The 16,064-nt window shown below is 41.3% G+C and overlaps 1 protein-coding gene across 2 annotated transcripts in view; it reads left to right on the forward strand.

Moving 5' to 3' along the window:
- The first annotated feature begins 1,046 nt into the window (after positions 1 to 1,046).
- Positions 1,047 to 16,064, forward strand: part of mtus1b (microtubule associated tumor suppressor 1b) — a 123,317-nt gene continuing 108,299 nt past the window's right edge. Inside the window, exon 1 of one of the 2 annotated variants that reach the window (XM_052009340.1) lies at positions 1,047 to 1,105. The gene's annotated coding sequence lies outside the window, so the exon portion shown is untranslated. Of the gene's footprint in view, positions 1,106 to 1,147; positions 1,173 to 16,064 lie in introns of those variants that run through there. The other variant, XM_052009346.1, reaches the window with a different exon arrangement.

Consider the following 16,064-nt stretch of genomic DNA (forward strand, 5'->3'; position numbering starts at 1 on the left):
TTTATCACAATATTTTTACCCATTTGTCTTTCATCCGATAATTAATTCAAAAGCAGCGGAATAGCTTATAATGATTTTTATTCATGTGTTTTCTATTTGTATATGTGGAACTGTTTCATAAAATTAAAATGTGGCATAATTCAAAACATTTCACTATTTTAAAATATCTGTGGCTTATCTGGGAGCACTCCAGCTTCCGAATTGCACAGTTGTGGGTTCAATTCCCATGCAAGAAACTTCGATGCAAAAATCTATGCTGCAGAGCGCGGTAATACCGAGTGCGGCACCCTCAGTTGAGATATGAAAATACGCCCTGGTCTGCTCTTCCCGGCGGAAGTGAAAGATCCGATGACACTACTTTGAGGAAGAGTTATGGCTGGTGTTCTAGCCAATCTTTATGATTCTGCTCATTGGAACAGACTCCCCCCCCCCACCCCCACCATATTTCTCTTTTTTTCCCCCTTTTCTCTTTTTTTCCCCCCTTTTCTTTGGAGAAGACTCGATGTGCCGAATGGCCTACTTCTGCTCCCTTGTCTTGTGATCTTGTGATGTAGCACTAGGAAAGCAAATAGTTTGGTCATTATTGCACTGCAATTATATATGCAAATAGTTTGCCCTGCTCTTCACCCCAACAGTAACTATACTTAAAAATATTTTATTGTCTGATGACCTCCTGAGATAGAAACGGTACTACAATAAAGTTCTTAATTTCTTTCAAACTAAATTAGGTACTTATTTAAGGAGCTGTTTTACTGACATACCTGAAATCTTCTTATGACAACAACTCAACACAAGCTTCTCAAAAAGTATTGTGAAAAAAATCCCATCATCTGAACGAAATATTATTGCAGGATTTAGCATTCAGAAAGCCGTTCAGATTTTGAGAAGAAATTTCGTTGCGTTACCCCCCTCTCCAGCACCACACACACACAAAAAGGCAGCAAGTACAGCCCAGGGTTACTAAAGGTCGCCACTGATAGAATTGGGAGTGCACGTGGGGCACGAGCTTTTCCAGGTGGAGCGGCTCCCGGGAGCGCGCACTGCAGCTCAGCCTTTAACTGGCGTTGCAAGCTCAGCTTGACTTTCCCAGTGAACCAGTGGAAAGGTTTGTTGCATTGCGCTGCTGGGGTTGGTTGTCAGCAAGAATTGAATTTGCACGCATATTCCTGACAGTATGATTTTGAGTATTATTTCTGAATGTGTGGGTGTTGTGTTTCCGAATAGGCATTTACACGTAGTCGCTATGTTTTTTCTTCGTCTCGCCCTAAGGTTAACTAAGGCGACAGTAGGTTTATGGGTGTGTTTTGGGGACGATTAGTCGTCAGCATAGGTCTGTTAAAAGGGATTGAAGAACTAGGTGGCGGGCAATTGCTTGGATGGGTAATTACAATTCCCAGTGGGCACCGCGGGATCAGCAGATGAGAAGCTGCCAGGTGTTGTAAGTGTTTTGAATTGTTTGTTGGCACCACCAATGAAACGTGGGAGGTGGGCATGAAAACCATGTTTAAATGTTTTACTTTGAGTAATAATCACACCGAGTTGAAACTAGTGAACTGTAGAAGTACCAGCGGTGGTTCAGTTAAAATCTTGAACTTTTTAGTGTTCTTACTTTTTCTTCCCCATCTAAATCAGCTGCATCTTCCAAGACGTCAAATTGATGTTTTACTCAAAATCTTTGAGTTAAAACCAGTTATCAGTTTTAATTGTATTGAATGGTAGCATCTTTTTTGTTGTGTAAAGTACAATAAAAAGTATGTACTGAATCAGTTACTCTTGGATATAGTTGCACTTGATATTGGTGAAGGAATGTACAAAAAAAACTATTTAATGTGTGTTAAATGAAATGAGAAGGTGAGATTTTAAAACATGAACTGACTGAAGGTTTTATGAATTCATCCATTGTTAAACATGGTACTTAAAACAAAAGTGGTGAAGGTCTGGTGGTTAATTATTGGCTAGTGTATATTGCTTTGAATTCCATTTCAGAGATATTTGTGCATTAGTAAGGATTGGCTTTCCAACAGCTGCCAAATGTTCTGTGGGTTTAGAACTAGCTGTTACAAAGCAGCTGAACTTTGTACCAGCTATTTATCAGATTGTTGTCTGTGTTCATCTAGTTTGCCAAGCAAACAAATTGACTTGGGAAAATATATTACAGCAGTAACTCAGCAGAGTGTTTCTGTAGCAACTGTCCTGTTTCTAAATAATGGAATGGATTATTTAGTGTATCCTATCATTAATTTGCATGGGTGGACTTTGTTGCTTGGTATCATTTTATTCCCCAAACTAAGGCAAACGGTTGTAATCTAATATTACATTTTTAAGGTAACATTAAATTTGCAATTCCACCATCATATGTTAATATGGTGGTGGTAGTACAAGGTGAACCACTTCTCATTGGTGTACACTGCCATGTGTTTTGTAGGGCAGGCTCCCAGGCTGCTGTGGGAGGCGAGGGAAGAGATTGTGGAGCCTCTGATGATTATCTTTGCATCATCGATGGAGATGGGAGAGGTTCCAGAAGATTGGAGGGTTGTGGATATTGCTCCCTTATTCAAGAAAGGGAGTAGAGATAGTCCAGGAAATTTTAGACCAGTGAGTCTTACCTCAGTGGTTGGTAAGCTGATGGAGAAGATCCTGAGAGGCAGGATTTATGAACATTTGGAGAGATATAATATGATTAGGAATAGTCAGCATAGCTTTGTCAAGGGCAGGTCCTGCCTTATGAGCCTGATTGAATTTTTTGAGGATGTGACTAAGCACATTGATGAAGGGAGAGCAGTAGATGTAGTTTATATGGATTTCAGCGAGGCATTTGATAAGGTACCCCATGCAAGGCTTATTGAGCAAGTAAGGAGGCTTGGGATCCAAGGGGACATTGCAATGTGGATCCAGAACTGGCTGACCCACAGAAGGCAAAGAGTGGTTGTTGAAGGGTCATGTTCTGCATGGAGGTCAGTGACCAGTGGTGTACCTCAGGGATCTGTTCTGGGACCCTTACTCTGTGATTTTTATAAACGACCTGGATGAGGAAGTGGAGGGATGGGTTAGTAAGTTTGCGGATGACACAAAGGTTGGATGTGTTGTGGATAGTATAGAGGGCTGTCAGAGGTTACAGCGGGACATAGATAGGATGCAAAGCTGGGCAGAGAAGTGGCAGATGCAGTTCAACCCAGATAAGTGTGAAGTGGTTCATTTTGGTAGGTCAAATATGATGGCAGAACATAGTACTAATGGTAGGACTCTTGGCAGTGTGGAGGATCAGAGGGTTCTTGGGGTCCGAGTCCGTAGGACGCTCAAAGCGGCTGCACAGGTTGACTCTGTGGTTAAGAAGGCATATGGTGTATTGTCCTTCATCAATTGTGGAATCGAATTTAGGAGCCGAGAGGTATTGTTGCAGCCATATAGGACCCTGGTCAGACCCCACTTGGAGTACTGTGCTCAGTTCTGGTCGCCTCACTACGGGAAAAATGTGGAAGGCATAGAAAGGGTGCAGAGGAGACTTACAAGGATGCTGCCTGGATTGCAGAGCATACCTTATGAAAGCAGGTCGAGGGAACTCTTTTCTCCTTAGAGCTACAGAGCATGAGGGGGGACCTGATAGAGGTATATAAGATGATGAGAGGCATTGATCGGGTAGATAGTCAGAGGCTTTTCCCCAGGGCTGAAATGGTTGTCACAAGAAGACATAAGTTTAAGGTGCTGGAGAGTAGGTATAGAGGAGATGTCAGGGATAAGTTTTTTTTACTCAGAGTGGTGAGTGCATGGAATGGGCTGCCAGCAACGGTGGTGGAAGTGGACACAATAGGGTCTTTTAAGAGACTGTTGGATAGGTACATGGAACTGAGTAAAATAGAGGGCTATGGGTAAGCCTAGTAACTTCTAGGGTAGGGACATGTTCGGCACAGCTTTATGGGTCGAAGGGCCTGAATTGTGCTGTAGGTTTTCTATGTTTCTATGTATTGTATTTGGTTTGCCATCTTCAACTGAGTTATTGTACTCCCATAGGGTTATAATTCACATGTGGGGAAAGCATGTCTGTAGAGGAATTGCTCATTGTTGTAAGGATGTATTAGTGGGAGAATTTAATTTCCTGGTATTGACTGGGCCAACCAGAGTGTTAAGGGCCTGGACAGGGTAGAATTTGTGAACTGTGTCCAAGAAAGTTTCCTGAGTCAATATATATAGAAGGGCCTACTTGGGAGGGTGCAATGCTGGACCTTTGCTTGGAGAACAAAGCAGGGTAAGTAACTGAGGTGGTCGTCAGGGAGCACTTTGGCTCTAGTGATCATAATTCTATTAGTTTTAAGATGGTGATGGAAAAGGATAGGACAGGCCCGCAGGTTGGGTGTCCTAAACTAACCTTGAGGGGATCTAGCAGAGGTCGAATGGGTGAGCCCGTTTAAAGGAAAAGGAATGGCAAGTGGGAGGCTTTTAAGAATGTTACATCAAGAGTCCAGGAGTAGCATTTACCTGTTGGGGTGAAGGGTAAACCTGGCAAGTTTAGGGAACCCTGGGTGATGGGAGATATTAAGGGACTTGTCAAGAAAAAGAAGGAAGCATACGTTAGGTTTAGGAGGTCGGGGATGAGTGAATCCCTTGATAACTATTAAAGAGATTAAGAATAAATGAGAAATCAGGAGGGCAAAGTGAGAGCATTAGATGGAACTGGCAGGTAAGGTTAAGGTAAATCCCAAGAGGTTCTGTAGATATTAAAAGTAGCTAAGGAGAGAGTAGGTTCCCTTAGAGATCAGCAGGGCTGCCTACATCTTGAACCACAGAAGATGGGTAGGATTTTTAACAAATATTTCTCCTCTGTTTGCAGAGGAAAAAAAAATCATAGTTGCTCAAGAGAAGGGCAACAAGTGGGGATGTTTTGGAGAAAATTCATATTACCAGGGAGGAGGCATTTGCAGCCTTGCAGCACATTAAGGTGGATAAATCCCCAGGGCTTGACTGAATACATCCTTGGACTCTGGGAGGTTAGAGAAGAAATTGCAGAGGCCATTGTGGAGATATTTGCTTCATTGTTAGCCACTGGTGAAGTTCCCAAAGATTGGAAGGCAGCTGATGTTTAAGAAATGTAGCAAGGACAGGCCAGGGAACTACTGGCTGATCAGCCTGATGGTGGGGAAGTTGCTGAAGGGAATTCTGAGAAACAGGATTTACCAGCATTTGGATAGACAGCCTGATTAGGAGGAGTCAGCATAGCTTTGTGTGAGAAGTCGTGTTTGAATCTTTGAGAATTCTTTGAAGAGGTAATGAAAGGGTTTGCAAGAACCAATGATCATGGGAGAATTTGATAAATGGGGCAGTTTAATGATGTGTACTGACTAATGCATGTGGTACGTTTCGTCTTTTAAAATAATATAGCACAATTCACATTGTCGAGCATAAACAACCTCCTGAAGCTATTGGATGTACATTAAATGGCAAACTAGTAGTTTGTGAATTGGTACATATTGTTGCAAAATTGCAATTGACATAATTTTCAGTGTCTATATTTATGGAAAGCATGGAACTGCTGGACTTCAATGTTGAGAATAATAGGCAATTCAAATTGCGTTAATACTTTGACTATTTATTCTATTCTTTATCTCTTCACCTCTTTATTTGTGTAGTGATTAGGGTTGGCGGAAGGAAACCTTGTTTTACTTTTGTATTATTTATTAACATGCTTGCCTGCCTGGATTCTATTTGATTGAAGCACTGGGCAGAGAAGTGTTGGGGAAAGAGGTAGTCCTGTAGCAGGGGAAATGAAAGCTATATTGACAGCTTTGGTTCACTGGGCAGGATTTAAGAAAAGCATACTAGACATTCAGCCCCTCATGCCTGGTCTGCCATTGACTATCCTTGCTGATATTTTACCCCTGCAATGACCCATGTCCCTCAATTTCCTTAATATAGTTTAGTGCTTTCTCATCAAATATACTCAACAATGGAAACTTACACCTCTGGGGAGAGGGAGATGGAGACTTTCTTCCATCATCTCGGGACTGAACAGTTATTTATTTTGAGCCCAGTAGCCCTAATTTCAGATTCCTCAGCCAGAGGAAACATCACTTTGTCTACAATGTCAACTGTTGAAGAACTATAGTTGTGCTTTCAAAGTTGAGTATCTAGGCCTGCTCTGTTTAATTTCTGTTCATGGCAATTGCAAGAATCCAATTGTTGTACCACATGTATGGTACATGTGTCTTTCTTTGGAGGAAAAGCAGAAATGCTGCAAGACCTCAGCCAGTCAAGTAGCTTCTGTGGAAAGAGAAACCAGTCCATGTTTGTTATCTGCAGTCCTTTGTTTTTCACTTATCAGCCCTTCCTCAGAACTGGAGGGTTTCTATTAGAATCAACACACAGGAGCTGGAGGAACTCAGCAGGTCAGGCAGCATCTATGGTGGGAAATGGACAGTTGACATTTTGGGTTGAGACCATTCTTCAGGACTGGAAAGAGGGGAGTATATTTTTTTTTAAAAAAAAGTGGGGGTGGAGCAAGAGCTGGAAGGTGATGTGCGGATCTGGGGGCGGGGGGGGGGGTGAGGGGGGTGGTTAAAGAGTGGAAATGATGCTGCTGGCCCAGATGGCATGTCTTTAGGTGGGATTTGCAAAATGGACCAATGTGTTAACTACATTGTATGCTTGGGTTTGATGTGGCAAAATTCCAGCTAGTGTCACTTCAGTGGCTTGCAGCAGCTGGCAAATCCATTCACCTGGTCTCCCAGATGCTTGCTTGTACAGTATATACAGGCTGTGTGAAAGTCAGGCATTCATAAGCTGCAAAGGACATAAAGTATACAAGTCTGTCTTGGATTCAAGATTGAAATTACTGTAATGCTTTAAATGTGCTTGTATAATGCTTCCTTCAAGGGACACCACCTTCAGTTGTGAACACGTGAAGTGTGTTCTGAGGAAATATGGGAACCATCCACCCTTGAGTGTGTTTTCTTTCTCCTCATGTGCATGGAAGAGAGACACCATTTTGTACCATGCAACCCAGCCTAAATAAGTAGACGAGACTTGAGTTAATGTTATGAAAAATGGTACCTGTTTTTCATTGTACTAGAAACACCTGTGTTGTAGTCATACAGCACAGAAATGAGCCCTTCAGCCCACTGATTCAGGACCATCTTTGAGCACCTACTTAGACTAATCTTATTTCATTGTCCCCATGTAAAATAAATGAATAAAAATTCTTGTCAATCTTCCTGCATTTTCCACAGCTCATCCACACACTGGGAACTGTAAACTGCCCCCAATGAACCACCAACCTGCTGATCTGGAGTTGGTGGTGTTGATAGGGGTGAAAATGTTCCTTATTGCAAGGGAAATAGGGGTTCTCTCTGAGATTGGTACAGAACTTGAGCACCTGATCTGTGGAATTCAAGTCCGAAGCCAGTAAAGAAACGATAAACTGCATCCAGCAGGATACAGGATCTCCATTTGATTCCAAAATAAACACAAGCTTATCTGTTTGTAACTCTCCCAGTATGGGAGTGGACAAGCAAGAGTCTGCTGCAATCAAGTTTTTCATTGTACCTGTACATTGCCGTACTTGTGCACATGATGGTAAACTTGACTTGAAGAAGCGGGTGGTCAGTTGTCCCAAATTGAATGACAAATTAGCTGCACCTCATGGGACACGCAACCAGGACCAGCTAGTCAAGCAGTGGGAAATTTGACAAGTGCAAATGCACAGTACTCTATAAGACACAGTCTTATTAAAGTTGCTCCTTGCACTTTTGGGTATTTAAATTTTTGAAGCTGGGAATGAGCTTGATATATTTACACAGAGATTCAGGTGTTGATAAATTGGTGTCAGTAAGTACAATGGTTGGCATGGATATAGTGCCCTGAAGAGCCACATGTCCATCTGACTCTCACAAGATCACAAGACAAAGGAGAAGTAGTAGGCTATTCGGCCCATCGAGTCTGCTTCGCCACTTTACCATGAGCTAAACTACTCTCCCATCTAGCCCCAATTCCTGGCCTTTTTCCCCATATCCCTTGATACCCTGATTAATTAGATACCTATCAATCTCCTCCCTAAACACCCCCAATGATTGGGCTGCCACAGCTTTATGTGGCAACGAATTCCATAAATCCACGACCCTCTGGCTAAAGAAACTTCTCCTCATTTCTGTTCTAAATGGGTACCCTCTAATTCTAAGACTATGCCCTCTTGTCCTGGACTCGCCCACCAAGGGAAACAATTTAGTCACAACTACTCTGTCCAGTCCTTTCAACATTCAAAATGTTTTGAGGTCCCCTCTCATTCTTCTGTACTCTGAGTACAGTCTGAGAGCCAACAAACGCTCCTTGTATGTAAGCCCTTTCATTCCAGGAATCATTCAAGTAAATCTTCTCCGAACCCTCTCCAACATCAGTACATCCTTTCTAAGGGGCCCAAAACTGCATACGGTATTCCAAATGAGGTCTCATCAGTGCCCCATAGAGCCTCATCAACACTTCCTTTTATACACTATTCCTCTTGAAATGAATGCCAACATAGCATTCGCTTTCCTTACTGAAATCCAACCTGGTGGTTAACCTTTAAGGTATCCTGCATGAGGACCCCCAAGTCCTTTGCATTTCTGAATTTTGAATGTTCTCCCCATTTAGATAATAATCTGCCCGTTTATTTCTTCCAAAGTGTACAACCGCACGTTTCTCAACATTGTATCTCATCTGCCATTTCTTGGCCCACTCTCCTAAACTGTCCAAGTCTCTCTGCAACTTTTCTGTTTCTTCAACACTTCCCGCTCCTCTACCTATCTTGGTGTCATCGGCAAACTTAGCCACAAAACCATTTATTCCATAATCTAAATCATCAATATACAGTGTAAAAAGAAGTGGCCCCAACACCGACCCCTGCGGAACACTACTAATAATCGGCAGCCAACCAGAGCGGAATCCCTTTATTCTCACCCTTTGCTTTCTGCCAGGCAGCCAATGCTCCATCCGTTCTAATATCTTTCCTGTAATTCCATGGGCGCTCATCATATTAAGCAGCCTCTTGTGCAGCACCTTGTCAAAGGCCTTTTGAAAATCCAAATACACAACATCCACAGCCTCTCCCTTGTCCGTCCTACTTGAGATTACCTCAAAAAGTTCCAATAGGTTGGTCAGGCAGGATCTTCCCTTCACGAAACCATTGGCTTGGACCTATCTTGTCACGCACCTCTAGGTATTCCATAACCTCCTCCTTGAGGATCGAATCCAATAACTTTCCAACCACCGATGTCAGACTAATAGGCCTGTAATTTTCCTTTTGCTGCCTCCCTCCTTTCTTAAACAGCGGAACTACATTTGCGACCTTCCAGTCTTCCGGGACCATGCCAGAGTCTATTGATTCCTGGATAATCATCTCCAATGTCTCCACAATCTCTAAAGCCACCTCCTTCAGAACCTGAGGGTGCACTTCATCTGGTCTGGGAGAGTTATCTGTCCTTGGTCCATTTAGCTTCCCGAGCACCTTCTCTCTAGTAATCTTGATTGTACTCAATTCTATTCCCTGAGACCCCTGACTATCAGGTATATTGCTGATGTCTTCCACAGTGAGGACTGATGCAAAATACTCACTTAGTTCCTCTGCCATCTTTGTTACCCATTTTAATTTCTCCAGCATAGTTTTCAATTGGTCCTATAGCTACCTGTCTCTTTTAGTCTTATATTTTTTTTAAAAACTCTTAGTATCCTCTTATGTTATTTGCCAACTTCCTTTCATAATTCATTTTTTCTTTCCTAATGACCTTCTTAGTTTCTTTCTGTAAGTTTAAGTTTCCCAGTCTTCTGTTTTCCCACTAATTTTTGCTTCCTTGTATGCCCTCCTTTTGCTTTTATTTTAGCCTTAACCTCTCTCGTTAGCCACATTTGTGCCATTTTTCCATTCATAATTTTCTTCTTTCTTGGAATATATCTATCTGGCACTTTCCTCATTTCTTGCAGAAATTTCATCCATTTCTGTTCTGCTGTCCCTCCATTTAACTAGCTTTTCCAATCAATTTGAGCCAATTCCCCTCATATGCCACTAATTTCCTTTGTTCCACTGAAATATTGACACATCTGATATCAACTTCTCCTTTTCAGATTTGAAACTGAACTCAACCATATTGTGATCACTAGTTCCTAATGGTTCCTTACCTTTAGTTCCCTAATCACCTCGGGTTCATTGCACAGAACCCAATCCAAAACAGCTGATCCCTGGTGGGCTCATCAAAAGTTGCTCCAAAAAGCCATCCCATAGACATTCCACAAACTTTCTTCTGAGATCCAGTACCTTCCTAACTTTCCCAATCCACTTTTATGTTTAAAATTCCCCGTAAGTATCTTGATATTGTTTCTCTGACATGCTTTTTTCTATTTCTAGCTGTAACCTGTAGTCCATATCCTGGCTGCTGTTAGGGGGCCTGTATATAACTGCTATTAGGGTCCTTTTACCCTTGCCACTTCTTAACTCAACCCATAAGGATTCTTCCTCTTCTGATCCTATGTCCCTTCTTTCTAGCGATTTAGTATCGTTGCTTACCATCAGGGCCACACCACCCCTCTACCTACCTGCCTATCTTTCCTATACACTGTGTACCCTTGGACCTTCAGCTCCCAATCACATCCATCATTAAGCCGTGACTTGGTGATGGCCACAATGTCATATCTTTTAATCTAGCTGTACTACAAGGTCATCCACTTTATTTCTAATGCTACATGCGTTTAAGTACAGTACATTTAGACCAGTATCTGCTACTGATTTTGCTGTATTTCTATTATCCTGTCTTTTCACCTGCCTGTCCTTCTTGCCATCTTTGCTGCACACTATCTTTGACTTGTTTCTATTTTCCTCTTCCTCGACCCTAACACTCTGGTTTCCTTCCCCCTGCCAAGTTAGTTTAAACCCTTCCTCTTACCCTATGAACTTGTGTCTTTGCAATTCCCTTTGCCTGTTGGGCAACCCTGAGCTCTGCAATTCACAGCTTAAGTTTCCAGTTTTTTTTAAGAACTTCAAAACTTTTCTTTGATCAAGCATTTGGTTGCTCTGATACCATCCTTATTTCAGAATTTATTTGCACATCTGAAATATCTTGTGCTTTTGTTCAGAGTATTATGTAAATGCAAAACCAATCAAGAACTGCATATGTATACTTGGGTTTTGTCATTTTAATTTCTTGGGTTCACATCTAGTAACTATCATGTCTTTTTTTGAAATTCTCCACTGGTTTGTCAATGGGTCTATTGCATTCTGAATACTTCCTTGATCTATTTTTCACTCGTCCCATTCCCTAACTTTAAGTCTTCAGTTGCGCTGCTTAATTTGTTTCAAGTACATGCACACCTTTTTTTTAAAATTAAGATGGCTTTCTGTGACCAGTTACCAAGCAGTACCTCATTGTTAGAGTTGAATATGAGAAATGTATTTAAAAAATGGTACCTTGTCCAATCTAGAATTGGATACCTAGTCTAGGAAAAGCACAACCAAAATCCACTTTCAAAATTGTGCATGTAAATAAGAATTAACATTACTTATGGGGTTTGGGTATTGCTAGCAAGCTCAGCATGTTATTCCCTATCACTAATGGGATGGTGAGCCATCTTCTGGGAATTCTTGACACTCCCATCATTCTGTTGGGTAAAGTTGTTGCTGTATTTGAACTCAATGATGGTTCAAGGGTAGATTTCAAAGTTCAATGATGTATAATGTTGTCACTGAAAGTCCTGTCACAGGTAGACAGGGTGGTGAAGAAGGCCTTTGGCATATCAGCCTTCAGTCAGGGCAATGAGTATCAGAGCTGGGACATTATGTTGCAGTTGTTCAAGATGTCAGTGTGGCCGCAGTTGGAGTATTGTGTACAGTTTTGGGCACCCTGTTATAGGAAAGATGTTGTTATGCTGAAAAGAGTGCAAAGAAGATTTATGAGAATGTTGCCACGACTTGAGAGCCTGAGTTATAGGGAGAGGTTGGACAGGCTGGACTTTATTCCTTGGAATGTAGGAGACTGAGGGGTGACCTGAAAGAGATGGATAAAATCATGAGGGGCATAGGGTGAATGCACAATCTTTTTTCCAGGGAAAGGGAACTTAAAAACTAGAGGGCATAGGTTTAAAGTGAGAGGGGAAAGATTTACTAGGGAGCTGAAGGGCAACTTCTTCACACAGAGGGTGGGCATATGATTCAAACTGCCAGAGAACGTGGTTGCGGTCGGTACAATAAAAACACTTCAACATAACAAAACATTTGAATAAGTACATGGATAGGAAAAGTTTAGAGTGACATGGGCCAATTATGGGCAAATGGGACAAGCTTAGGTGGGCACCTTGGCATGGATGAGTTGGACCGAGGGGCCTGTATCTGTGCTGTGTTACTTATGACTCTTTATTTATGACTTGGAGGGGAACCTACAAGTGGTTTTTGTCCTTATTAGATTATAGAGGTCAGACATTTTCTTTTAGTGGGAGTGCTGTTGAGTGAAGCCTCGTGCGTATTACTGCAGTGCATTTTGTAGATGGTACACACGACACCAGAGATGGGAGTGACTTTAGGATGGTAGATTGGTGCCAGTGCAGCTGGCAACTTTTCATGGATGATTTGTAACTTCTGGGTGGTTGTTTGATCTTTAACCATCCCAAGAATATGCTGTTACACACCTGTTTTGTAGCTGGTGGTATTGTGAATAATCACATTGTTTGTACTTTGATTCAAACAGAAGTGTATTTATTTTGATTCCTCTCTCACTTTCTGGTGCAGAGTATTGCATTTTTAGAAGTAATCAGAGGCATAGTACGGACTTGATCCTATCTGATTGACTCCATGCTGATAAGTGACCTTGTAATCAGTCATTATTTGAATCATTGGCTCTGTGCTTTGAAGGCCCTACCTCCTCCTTGTTAGAAGGGAAGGCGTTGTCCTGCCATGATTGAGTGCTGGACAAAGAACAAACCAGCTGTCTCTACTTCTATTCCTTGATAAAGGGACTTGTGGTCTCTGCTTTCTTTGTGGGAGGGGGATGTGCCTGATAACTCACTGTCATGAAACTAATTTCCATCACATTTATTATTGCATTCTATGATTTCAACAATCTCTAAGGCCTTGTGGTGTAGGAGAGAATTTGCATTGTCCTGTATCCTATTTCTACTTGTCACTTTGTTTTACTTGCAGACTCTCCAAGAATGAGTGCTAACTAAACTTGCAGTTAACACAGACATATTTTCACTGTCTTTATTCAAAAGGAAGTTAACCCACTTCTAATTTTCATACAAATTAGAACCAACAATTACCCCTTTTACATTGGGAAAACTGTAGATTGTCAGAGGTGAGTTGCTTGTTGTAGAATATTTAGCCTCTAACTACCTGAAGCCACAGTGGTTGTGATTGTTGCAGTTTAGTTTGTGTTTAATGGTGCTCTGGCCACTTGGATTGGTTGGGAATTTGGCAATTTTAATATTATTAGAAGTTAAATGGAGGTGGTTAGATTCTGTGTTTGCTGATTGTTGCCTGGCAATGTGGCACCTTATGTTGCTTGCCTAAATCTATAAAATACAAGATATCTATTAGTCACATGTACATTGAAACACACTGAAATGCATCTTTTGCATAGTGTTCTAGGGCAGCCCGCAAGTGTCGCCATGCTTCTGGCGCCAATGTAGCATGCCCACAACTTCCTAACCTGCATATCTTTTGGAATGTGGGAGGAAACCAGAGCACCCAGAGGAAACCCACGCAGACAGGGAGAACCTGCAACTCGCTGGCACTGTAATAGCGTAATGCTTACCACTACACTACTGTGCCTGCCCTAAAAGTTTACCCAGGTTTAGTTGTATATAGACACATTATCTGGAGCTGCAACCAGAATTAAAAATTGTATAGCAAATGCGAGCTTCCAAAGATCAAGGTTGTCTGCCAAAATAGAAAAGATGAAAGGTTGCCCTGCATTGATTAAGGCACTGACTCTGTGGCTGAGGCAGCCTGATTGACCCTGTAATAAGCTCCTTGGAAGATGTGTGGAGGTGCCTATAAAGGCCTATCCTAAAGACTGGTGAATCACTGGATTGGTTGTGCCTTCTACCATGACTTAATCTGGTAGCTATGATGCTGGATAGTCGAGTTGTATTTTGTTTTGATGCAGCAGTTTGATGCAATTGAATTGTTTGCTGGGCAATTTTAGAGATTAAGTGGCTTTTGGAGTTGCATACAAAACTAGGCAAGGACAGCAACACCCCTTCATGAAGTATGTTACTTGATAGTTTTTATTGGTGGTTGTATGATTAATATTATAATTTGCCATTAAATTTACCAGCTGCCAAGAGAAGATCAACTAATTAACAGCCTGATAAAATGGGACAAGACAGATGAAATCTAATGGTATTTAAAAATAAGATTTGATCATTTTGCCCCCTTGGTTTGGGTGATATGTTTGCCTTTGCCTTCGTTCTCTTTAATGCATTCTGGCTAACAATGTTATAAGATATAATACATGTTTCTAACTTCTTAAGGTCTATCTATTTAAAAATTGCTCCTTGATCCAAGGTCCTCCAATGATGAGGAATGGGTTGCTATAAAGTTCCCCTTCTGAACATCAGGTAGTGGATGTTCACGATGACTTTTTTTGGAAAGTTGAATTTCATTTTGTTCATACATGCATCAGTTGCTAATAATGTTACAGCTTATATGAACCACATAATGAAAAGTTCAGACTAGGTGTTTACAATAGCTGCTGATGTTTCATTAGCAACTTATGATAAGAACTACACTTAAAACTGGTAAGCTAACTTTCAGTACTTTGTTTTGCCATTAAAACATTTGCATCCCAGACAAGTTCATTCATGTATTGTATTTGCTTCTGTGTGGCCCAAATGTTTGAAAATTGGTCTATAATTTTCTAATCATTTGAGATTAAAGGCTTGTTTTAAATCCATCTTTGGGAGGAGACATTAAGCTGCTGCCTCGAACTATTGCTGTTCTTCAGATGAATGCTGCTGGGGAGGGAGTTTCAAGACTTAGACCCAGTAATTTTGAAGGACCAGTGATATTTCTATGGTGGGTGGGGCTTGGAGGGGGACCTGTAGATGGTAGTGTTCCCATGTGCCTGCTGCCTTTCTCCTTGGTGGTGGAGATGGCTGGGTTGGGAGATGCTGTCGTAGTAGCATGGGTGAATAATTGCAGTGCAACCATTGTGTTGATCGTGAAGGGAAATGACAGTTGATGGGTGCCAATCAAGCCAGCTGCCTTGTCCTGTTGATTTAGTCTATAGATTTGGAAACAAATGCATTTTTTCAGTTACAAACTAGATTACTGAGAGAATGATGAAAATTTCAAATTCCATTTAGAATTTTAATACTTTTTGTGGAGCAAATAGGGAAGTGAAAGTTTTGTATACTTTGAAAAGTGGTACCAAAAGTTGCCTCTAATGCTTTTTATTCCACTTGCATCTTTGAAGGGATTTCTTAAGCAATGGACTGGTAATTGGTTAGATTTTCATTAGACTGTTATAATTAGTGATAAATGAGCAGATTTTGAAAACTTGTTGAAAAAAGTTGATGAAAAGGAATGTTTATTGACACTTAAGGAGTCTTGGAAGTGCTTTGTGTTAACATTAACCAGTCGATGAAAATGGCAGTAAAATTGTAAATATTTAAAATACCAGCAACCCCGATGGTCTTGTTAGTATGCAAATTAATTGCTCTGGGTCTTGATGCCCATCCTGAATTTTCTTTGGCATGAAGAGAATCTAAAGCACTTATAATTTGCCTTGCAAGATGTGGTATGTGGTGGGGGGGGGGGGGTGCTGAAAGGAGAGGGTGGAGAACCTTGTCTTGAACCTCCTCACAGTTTTAAAAAAAAATTGATCTCTGCTGGTCTGGAGTTGTAGGCTTGCTGAAGGATAGCAGATTATTTGTGAACCGGATTGATACTTATCTAGATAAATTTAAGATTTAGTTAACTACTTCTGTGGCAGTTCAACTTTATCCAGTGGCTCAAGGTACCTTAATCAGTGCTACTATGGCCTGCACCAGATGCTACATTTCCAATCCACTTGGGACTGGCCTGTTTCTATCAACCATAAATTAGATCTTGTCTA

Source organism: Pristis pectinata, chromosome 2 (genome assembly GCF_009764475.1).
Source record: "Pristis pectinata isolate sPriPec2 chromosome 2, sPriPec2.1.pri, whole genome shotgun sequence".
NCBI lineage: Eukaryota > Metazoa > Chordata > Chondrichthyes > Rhinopristiformes > Pristidae > Pristis > Pristis pectinata.